This window comes from Mastomys coucha, unplaced genomic scaffold (genome assembly GCF_008632895.1).
Source record: "Mastomys coucha isolate ucsf_1 unplaced genomic scaffold, UCSF_Mcou_1 pScaffold11, whole genome shotgun sequence".
NCBI classification, from domain to species: Eukaryota; Metazoa; Chordata; class Mammalia; order Rodentia; family Muridae; genus Mastomys; species Mastomys coucha.
This window is the reverse complement of record NW_022196893.1, coordinates 8,274,971-8,285,382: the sequence shown is the minus strand read 5'-3', so window position 1 is coordinate 8,285,382 and position 10,412 is coordinate 8,274,971. Positions and strand designations below refer to the sequence as shown.

Below are 10,412 nucleotides of genomic sequence, written 5' to 3'. Positions count from 1 at the left end.
TCCTCTCTCTCTCTCTCTCTCTCTCTCTCTCTCTCTCCATAGTGTCATCATGGAGAACAATCAGCTTTGTGAATGACAGGGAATTAAATCTGGGGGAGTGAACAAGATGGAGCTACTGAGTGAAGGAGCTTGCTGTGTCAGCATGACATGAGTCAGTGCCTGGAACCCACAGGAAGGTGGACAGCAAGAACTAACTCCACAATGTTGTCCTCTGACCTCCACAGATGCACTGTGGTATGTGCACTTGCACATGCATACAATCACAATAAGTTTAAAGAATTTTAAAATAAAAAAATTAATGCCTGGAAGGCTGCATACCAATCTCCACTCATGAGACACTGTCTTTGAAATCAAACATCAGTAGCTCAGGCCTGTCACTCCAGAGCTTGGGAGGCTGAGGCAGAAAGACTGCAAGTTCTAGCCCAGCCTCACCTACACAGACACGTTTTTATAGCTCAGCTGTCCCGTGGCAGCTCTCCTCCTTCCTTTGTGTTCTTCCTCTTCCATGGCGACTCCTTTTCCTCCTCCTCTTGGTTTCCTCTCTCCAAGCCCTCAAAAACTCAACTCACCTATGTCTCTTCTCCCCAGCTATTGGCTGCTGGCTTCTTTATTTACCAGTCAGAATTAACTTGGGGGCAGGAACCCTCAGTGTTTTACCTACAGACTCATCTTTGGGGCAAACAGTTTTGGGGAAGCCAAATTAGCATTACAGTACAAGCAGCATTAGGCCAACCCACTACACACTGAAGAGTTAATGAACTCCAATCCTCTCCCCTGGCCAGCCAATGACCCCCGAGTTAAAAAGCAAAGAACCCAAGTAACTAAATTTCTTTTCTAATCCCTTGCTGCTGTCAGCAGGAATCAGTTACCAGAAGCGTTTGGCCCCAGCCCACCCGATACTTGGGTGTCAAGGCCGAACCTTGACATTTAGGATCCAGAGAGCCATTAGCCTGCCATTTAGAATGATTATCTAGTGGATATAGAAACCAAGCCTGGGTAGTATAGGGGACAATGAGTTTAGGAGATTTGGTACCTGGAAGTTTTAGCCCTTTGGGATTCTAGAGGAGACATCCCAAATGTTAGTCGGTCAGAATAGAGGGCTGGAACCCGTTACCCTTAGTTGCTGGTGGGCCTAAGTTGAGAGACCAGGCATCCCTGTGTGTCTTCAGAAGCCAACGAGAGGTCTCTGGGAGGGAGTCACCCAGGCTCCATCACCAAGAGAGGGACCCCAGTGGGTCTGAGAAAGAATCTAGGACCTGTCAGCAGGATTTGAGGAGGGGGAAAAGGCTCTGGATTCCATCAATGTGACCACCAAGAAGAGTAAACACTGATGGCTTCCTACCAAGCCAGACTGGACTGAGTGTGCCTAGCTAGCAGCCAGTCAATAGGAGTCCACCATAACCAGTGACCGTTGTAGCAGTGCAGTCTCTCCAATTCCACAGATGGGAATTGGGACACTGGACACTCAGGGTCTATCATCCAATAACCTGGGGACTGTTTAGGATGGCCAGAGTGGGGGACTTGACAGTCAGCCACTGTCGGATGAGGGAAACAGAGCTCCAGAAGGACTGGATGTGAGAAATAGGATGGGGGGATCACTGGTCCATCAGAGTCAGGACGCACTGAAGGAGAGACATTCCCCCTGCACAGAAGTGCGGTGGCTGGAGTGTTCGCTTTCAGACCCTGGATTAGGCATAAACCACACCCAAACATAGACAACTTTTACACAGTGCACAAGAAGATTATCCCAACATCTCCCCCTTTTAGTCCAATAAAAGGCTCTTTTTCTAACATTAATAAACAGTCTACCATAAGAACAATTATGTGAACTATCAGGTAGGAATTATACTCACCGGGGGCTGGAGAGATGGCTCAAGTGGTTAAGAGCACTGACTGCTCTTCCAGAGGTCCTGAGTTCAATTCCCAGAAACCACATGGTGACTCACAACCATCTGTAATGGGATCTGATGCCCTCCTCTGGTGTGTCTGAAGACAGCTACAGTGTATTCATATACATAAAATAAATAAATAAATAATTCTTTTTTAAAGAAAAATTACATTCATGATGTCTAGTCCATTTGTGTTTTGTAACCTAGAGAAACTACTCTCTGTCCCATCTTGGTGAGTCCAAAGTTCTGTACCTAAATCACTTTCTAGCATAACTTACATTTATCAACCTAAAAACGTGTTCTTAGACCTTAAATGGTCATCTTTTTAAATTCTAAACAACTTAAACTTACTTGTGAGACTAGAACTACCTGGTCCAGTCCCATCAGAGACCTGAGAAGGATAAATGTTACCTGAGTAAACAGGAGAGACAGAGACTGATGGCCGCCTGGTCAGTCACCCAAGAATCCCCTGCAGTGGTGAAGCCTCCGTCTTCATCCTATAGGCCCAGAATATCTGACAGACTTTTCTGTGAAGTGGGAATTCTGAGGGGCTGGACTAACTTGTCTTGGCAATGTTGATTAGTCAGCTTCCTTATGTGCTGCTTGTCCACAGCTCGGACAGCATGCTGTCAGCAATTGAGGCAAGGGCAGTTTTATGCCTAGTGGCTAGCTTTGTCACATTTGAAGAAAACTCCATATGGAGGTTCTTGGATGGCCATCATTTTTGAAGTAGATTGGAGGTGCTGCTAAAATCAGATCTGTCTCACTGTCAAAAAAAATCTTTTATTGTTAGAACATCTTTTTAAAAAAGTATTCATTTTGTGTGTGTGTGTGTGTGTATACATGTGTTCTGTCACAACCATTACAGATGGTTGTGGGCTACCATGTGTGTGCTGGGAATTGAACTCACAACATCTGGAAGAAGAGTCAGTGCTCCTAACCACTGAGCCATCTCTCCAGGCAGTGTTATTGAAATGTTTTTAAATGTCCTATTTTGTAGATCTCTGAAGTGTTTGAAGACCATCTATGTATAGTATATTTGAATAGGCAAATGTTTGTTTCTAGCTATTTACTATCTGGTTAACTAAAAAACATATATGGGAGGATAAATAAACTTGACTAAGCTCATACCTAACAAGACCACAAGTCTGATTGACTGACTACTAACTTGTATTTCTTAATTATCCTAAACAGTTGATAATAATAGCTTTCAAGGACTAGAACTTTATATTACATTTTTAGATTAGTTTTATAAGTATAATCCTTAAATATATACAAATATGTGTGTATATATATTACCTTGTGAATATATATATATATAAGTGTTCTACCAAAAGATGACTGTAAATTTGTATCAGTATACAAAACTCCATACCAATGTAAAATATTTTGCATGTTAATGCTCTTTAGCTTAAAAATAGATTCAATAATCTACCCTTTTATCCTATCATTCCTATGTCCCTCTCCTTTCTTCTCTTCCCCTCTTCCCCTTATCCCCCAACACTAGATAGGAGAGAAAGAAGGATAGAGAAAAAAACATAAGAGAGAGAAATCCCCGACTCTAACCTCTTTTACCTTGTTTCCTCCCTGACCAATAACAGCTTGTGACCAGTCGTGCTTAAGTGACAACAAGCATTCATCACCCTCCAAATGACCAAAATGCACCTCTTAGGAATGGGAGCGCTGCTCTCTTAAAATTGCTTCCTGCTGTCTAGGGGCAATGGCATCTTCTGGGGTCCATAGAAAACTGAGATATTTGCCAAGTCCTGGGAGGGCATTTGCTGTCTAGTCTCTGCAGAGTGGGAAAGGGTAGGGCTTCACTGCAGTCCTGGCTGGACCAGCCCGTGAGGTTGGACTGTCTTCGCTAGCCATTTTGAAGTTGTTCTGGGTGAAGATTTTTGGGGAATCAGCTACTGAGGCAATCTGTGAAGCTGGATCACCTGAACTCCTTGTCTTGTCTTCATTGGTGTCTGGTCATTCTGGTCTGAAAACACACAAACTTTTAAAGGTGATACACATGTCTGCACTAACACATTATGGAGTGTGTGGTGTACACAAATCAGCTAAAGATGGTTCTCTGCTCTATGTTTGAGCAGATGAAAGGCCTCAAACTTTATAGGTCTGTTTGGACTGTACAGCCAAACTGCAATATAAATCTCCATCCTTGCCATATAGGATGGCATGTAATAAAAAGTCGTGAGGACCCAGTAGCCAACAAGATTTGTGGCTATGCAGAGACATTCATGTCTCAGTCAGTCACAGAGCTGTTCCCATGTAGAGGGATCAGCATTCATGTCACCTGTTGTTCCTTTCTCCAAGTCACAGCCAAGATTTTCAGGAAGTCTTCCAGAGTCAAATCTATTCTTAATTAATTTTGAAGGAATCCACAGCTTCTCACCTCCCATTAAAACAAAAGCACATTCTCTCCCCAGTGCAACATATTTCCTGACTTCCATTCTGAGGTTATCACATACACTGGCTGATCTAATGCAGCCGTCTTTTCTAAAATCCAGTGTTTCTCAGCCACTGTGCTACGTGTATCATTGACATTTAAAAATTTAAAGTCAAGCCGGGCAGTGGTGGCACATGCCTTTAATCCCAGCACTTGGGAGGCAGAGGCAGGTGGATTTCTGAGTTCGAGGCCAGCCTGGTCTACAGAGTGAGTTCCAGGACAGCCAGGGCTACACAGAGAAACCCTGTCTCGAAAAACCACACACACACAAAAAAAAATTTAAAGTCAATTAAGCATTATTTAATCTATTTCTGGGAGGTCCCATATCCCCTTTCTGTTTTATGAACATATCTTTGAAGGTATGGCTAGATTTTTCCACAATTGCTTGACCTGTAGGATTGTGAGATATACCTGTAATGTGTTTCATGCCATAATGTCTAAAATATCGTATTCTAGTGAATGTATATGCTGGAATATCATCAGCTTCGATCTGCAGAATCATCTCTAAAATAGCCACTGTCTTTAATAAGGTGAAACCTCAGGATCAGCCTTTTTAGATCTCAAGGCCAAAGCATATTGAAATCCTGAGTGTGAATCACTTGTATGATGTTGTAGCTTATGTGCATTCTTTAATTCTCCAAACCCTCCAAAATCAAACACATAAGTTATTGTATGACATTGCTCCAAGGTAGTATCGCCAGACAGAATCTGTGTTCTTAACTTGGCATATTGCCCTTCATCTAGACCCTTGACAATATAAATATAATGTCTGTTCTGATTACGTTGGCTCATAGTTGAACCCTCTTTCTCTAGCATCTCTATGTGCTACCGTTCTGCAATCACATCACAAGGTGGCGATATAGGCTTTAGGTTGGATTCCTCTGAAGCACTTTTATTCTGAGTCAAAGGATTTTCCAACCTCTTTTCTATTGCCTCCACTCTAGCATTTAATTTTTTCAGTTTTCTCCTTCTCTAAATCTGTCTTATTCTGATCTTTCTTAAAGAGGATATAAAATTGTAATCATTACTGTACTGGCTGGTTTTGTGTCAACTTGACACAAGCTGGAGTTTCATACAGAAGAGAGCGTCAGGTGAGGAAATGCCTCCGTGAGATCCAGCTGTAAGGCATTTTCTCAATTAGTGATCAATGTTGCGGGGGGGTGGGGGGGGAGGCTTGTGGGTGGTACCATCCCTGGGCTGGTAGTCTTGGGTTCTATAAGAAAGCAAGCTGTGCAAGCCAGGGGAAGCAAGCCAGTAAGTAACATCCATGGCCTCTGCATCAGCTCCTGCTTCCTGACCTGCTTGAGTGCCAGTCCTGACTTCCTTTGGTGATGAACAGCAATGTGGAGGTGTAAGCTGAATAAACCCTTTCCTCCCCAATTTGCTTCTTGGTTATGATGTTTTGTCCAGGAATACAAACCTTGACTAAGACAATTACCCAAAATATAATTATTTCTATGCTGATAATTGAAACAAAATTATACCAGATCCAAATGCCCTCTGTCATGGTGGGTTTTTTTCATTTTTAACACAGATATTTTCTTTTTAAAAAAAAATCTCTCTAACTCCTTCCTTCAGAGACTTCACTTTATCATATTCAAACTAATTATTTTTTCTATTATTGTCTATTCCAAGTTTCTTTTCTCTTTTACTATTTTCAAATTTAACACATTACACTTTCAGAAATGTAGGACTTGAGCTTTTCAATCTGGGCTTGGATTTCTTTTGCATGCTGTCCCTGGCGTTCCTGAGCCGTTTAGCTTAGCACATGGCACTGGCTGCTCACTCTGCCCCGGCCATTCTGCAGGTAGAGGGCAGTTCCACAGCTTAGCAGCGACTGGAAAACCCCCAATTTCTATGCACTGGGACCTATTCTGCCCAGTGTGCTGCCAGCTCATAGGTTCTGTCTTCACCCAACTCTGGCTGCAGCTTGTCTGCCTGCCCACACAGCAGCAGTGCTCCTTAGGCCTTTCCAGGGCACACGTGCCACCCTGGACTAGGCCTCTGCTTGCTGTCCGATGAGAGCCAAGCCTCACACTTGAGGGCACCATCCAGGAGCCTTGCCTACCTGCTCTAGCTCTGAGGAGTGACTGGGTTTACGTGGTGGCAGGCGTTTGACCTGGTGTGTGACCCTGTGGGCTGCAGCCTAGGAAGTTGCTCACTGGCAGGCCATTTACTGAGGCTCTCTCTTAACCAGACCAGCCTCCTGCTGAGTTCTCTAGCAAGCTTCTGCTAGGGAAACTTTGTCTCTGCTTTCCATCCAGGACTTTTCTCAGGCTCTAAGTTTGGATATACATGCCCTCACGTTGGACGCCAATTATCACAGGACTGCGTTAACCGGCCAGCAGCCCAAGTAATGACATGGAGACTTTTTACTAATATGGAAGATTGGCCTTAATGTAGGCTACTTCCCAGTTAGCTCATATAACTTAAATTAACCTGATTATACTAATCTACGCCCGGCCACATGGATCGCTACCTCTCCTCAGTCACGGCACCTGTTTCCTCCTCCATGTCTGGCTGTAGAATCCCAGCAGCTGATTCTTTCCTGAGTTCCTATCACTGACCACAAATCTCACCTATCCTCTCCTGCATGGAGTGGGCTGCAGGCTCTCTGTTAAACCAATCAGAAGGTGATGGAGAAGAATGTTACAAATCACTAAGACAGGTGATGCTTCATAAAAATAATAATACCAAAATCCAGCATGTGCTCAATTCTCTGCCAGTACAGAAGTCAGCCTTTGACTAATACAGAGACAACCTTAACACAGTGCACAAAGATTATACAAATATAGTCCTTTCAAAACCGTTGATCATAGTGCTCTGTGCCCACATGGTCTCCATGGACACACTCTGCTGTCTCCCTGCTAGAATGTTGGTTACATTTACAGCACTCCCTGGGCCCTAGAGTGTAGGACATGTGGACCACGTCACCAGAAGAACTGGCCTGGGACTGTGGATGAGCATGTTCAAACCCAGCAAGTCTCAAAATTTGAGATTTAAAATCTCATCCTGAAACCAGCAGGAGTGGAATGAGCTCCATCCCTGTTTCTGTGCCTGCCTCAGAGCATGGTGACCCCAAACCAGGTACTCAGACATGTAGCCCAGAATGGGAATGCCTTCCCATGCTAATGAGGCCTCTCAGTACCTTAGCTTTCAGCCAATGACATCTTCCCTCCCTGGATATTCTCACTCCCTCCCCCCCGAATGAACTGTATGCATTCAAACCCACCCTAAATAAAGAAATATGCACCCGCTAAGGTCGTCCCAGAGAGCTGTTTCATTGAAGATCACCAGAGAAAGCCTTTGCCTAACAGAGCTGTAACACTCTCTCCCAATTGGACCAGGATCCCGCCAGTTCTGGACTCCGCTTCATCACCCAGCCCTGTGTGCAATGGGGTCTGGAGAGAGAAAGCAGAAGAGCCGGAACCACGGCATTCGTCATGTTACTATGAGTGGGTGTCAAATGTCTGTCTATCCTTCTCACGTTTGCTCAGAATTGGGAAGACTGGATCACATGACAGCTCCGTACCTTGTGCCCATCCTTCCCCTGGTTGCTAAAGTCAAGTTCCACGGATTTCAAGGCCAGGCTGTTGCATGACAGTGACATTGGCCAGCCCTCCTTGGTGACCGATGACTGCGGTCATGCCCTCCACCCATGCTGCCGAGCTGCCTGTTGTGGTGGCACCCTAGCCCTTCCTTAACAACCTGCTCCTCTTATTCCATCTGTGTCAGGAATCTACTGAGGTTGAGGTTTCCTCCTCACCCTGACAAGTCCCCCAGGACGTAGTAGAGTCATCAAGGGGGAACACCAGCCTCTGAGTCCATTTCTACTACAATCACAGAGCTCCCGTGTCCACTCAGCGACACTATCAAATGTTTCTGACCATTATGCATGCATCACACAGAGGGCAGAATCATCCGCACTGCGACCCAGGAACTCAGCAGTCATGGGCTCCACACCGTTGTCATGTACTTAGTTTTAAATTTCCCTCAAGTTTCCACTTTGTTCAGAGCCTGATATACTATATGAGCAAAGGCCTCTTCTTGAGCATGAGTCTGGTATCCAGACCACAGTGTCACACCCAGGCAGTCTTCCAGGTGGTGCTGCTGTTCATCCTCTGCCTCCAAAAGCCACTGCAGGGTTGCTTCCCACTGCATTAAGGTCACATTCCGAATTGGCCTCTATTACCTGGACCAATTCGTTATCGGCATTCCCACATCTGAAGTGGCAGGCACCCTGGGTGACAATTCTTGGCATGTCACTGAGGAATGGGCTCTGCTTGTAAACCTGGAGGTGGAGATCCTTATAGATCTCTTTCAGATCAATCTGCAGCAGGGCCCTGCAGCCCCACCCTGACTCAGGAGTGTATTAATGTTCCAGTTCATACTATGCCCTGACCAGGGGGTCTCCATCATGGACAGCCACAGAGAGCATAGCTTTTGTGGACTTTGTCATGGTTCTGAATCTCTCTGTGATGTCCTTTGACGACCATGCACCGAGAAAAGTGGGGAAGTGGGGACAAGAACAGCTACAGAGAAAATGACAATAATGTTAGGGGAAAAAAACATGTGTTCACAAGTGTCTACTGTCTGGATATGGATTGAGTCTCACGGCTGGTCCCTAAGCTCTGGTATGAAAGACATTACCTGTCAGCCCACCTGTTCCCACCTGGAAAAAAAATCAGAGCACAGCCCCCATCATCAACAGTGAAACATGTTGATTGGATAAAACACTGTTTTGTTTTGCAGAAGTGACTCTAAAACTCTAAACATATAGTACATTAAAAGAGATACCAGCAGTAGCTGAAAGACCAAGCTCACCTGCTGTCCTTCCCTGACAAGCTGGGTTAAGACGGCCATCAAACCCCAAGAACATACATATGCGATGATGCTCATCTTGATAGGCCAGGTGGTTCCTATAGCTAGCCTTGCTCAAAGCCCCTTCTGGTTTGGTTTGGTTTGGTTTTGGGAGGTTGGTTTCGAGACAGGGTTCGAGCTCTCTGTGTAGCTCTAGCTGTTCTGGAACTCACTCTGTTGACCAGGCTGGCCTCGAACTTAGAAATCCTCCTGCCTCTGCCTCCCAAGTGCTGGGATTAAAGGCATGTGCCACCACTGTCCAGCTAAAGCCCCTTCTGTTAAGAGAAAAGGAGAGCTATTCAACAGCCATCAAACTATGTGAGCTTGGAGACAAGAGATGCATCAAAGCCATGGAGCTGGAACTCAAGTACTGTAAGAGACAAGAAGGGAGCCGAGGAGTATGTTGTGGAGGATGCAGGGGGCATATGAGAGGAAGCAGTGCGTGATGGTTCCAGATGCAGAACCTGGGCTTGAGGCAGAAGCAGCCATGTAGGCAAATTTCCAGACATGGTGGACACAACAGCACCACTGTCTGCACAAGAGACCCCAGCATGAGGGGCAGCCGAGGTGGAGGGGGAAGGAGGAGCATTCTGTTGGACATTATGAGTGGACAGAGTGTGGTCATTTAGGGGGTGATCTAGGGAGGGTCCCACAATCTGTGATGGCAGGTCTTTCTTCCTCAAGTCCACAGAGAGGTCCCAACCGGGTGTCAGGGATTGAGAAGGGCCTGGGATGCGAGCTAAGGTTGTTCCACGGCTCAGCCAGGAGGGTGAGATTTGGTGGTTCCGTACAAGTGGCCATTGTATTGTGTAGTTATGCTCTGCTCCGGAAGGTGGAACTTTCACTTTCGGTTGCTGGGTCTAACAGGCAGGCAGCTGCTTCTTACTGGGGTCCCGATGTCCTGCCAGTGAGCTGGTGCCCCCAGGAAGGACGGCTGTGTTCCCTTCCTGCTCAACCACAGGAAGATTTTCTGGTAAGTTGAGGACCTCTTAAGCTCCCCTGCCTGCTCATCCTCCCAGCAGCTCTTGAAGAGACAGATGGTTAAGGTTAGACCTCAGGCTAGGATACAGTCTAGACTTGCTGCCAAGATGGGCTCTGGTTGTCCCTCTCTCCCTCTCTGCCATAAGCTCAAGAAAGGCTGGAAACCTCTCAGATGAGATCACCAAGCTTCCCAGGGCTCTGCTCAGGGACTGCCTGAGACCTGGCCAGCA

At 45.8% G+C, this 10,412-nt stretch overlaps 1 protein-coding gene across 1 annotated transcript in view; it reads left to right on the top strand.

Annotated features, from left to right (window-relative positions):
• Positions 1-10,064: 10,064 nt before the first annotated feature.
• Positions 10,065-10,412, top strand: part of LOC116081434 (apolipoprotein L3-like) — an 8,566-nt gene continuing 8,218 nt past the window's right edge. The window contains exon 1 of the mRNA XM_031358003.1: positions 10,065-10,174. The gene's annotated coding sequence lies outside the window, so the exon portion shown is untranslated. The remainder of the gene's footprint in view (positions 10,175-10,412) is intronic.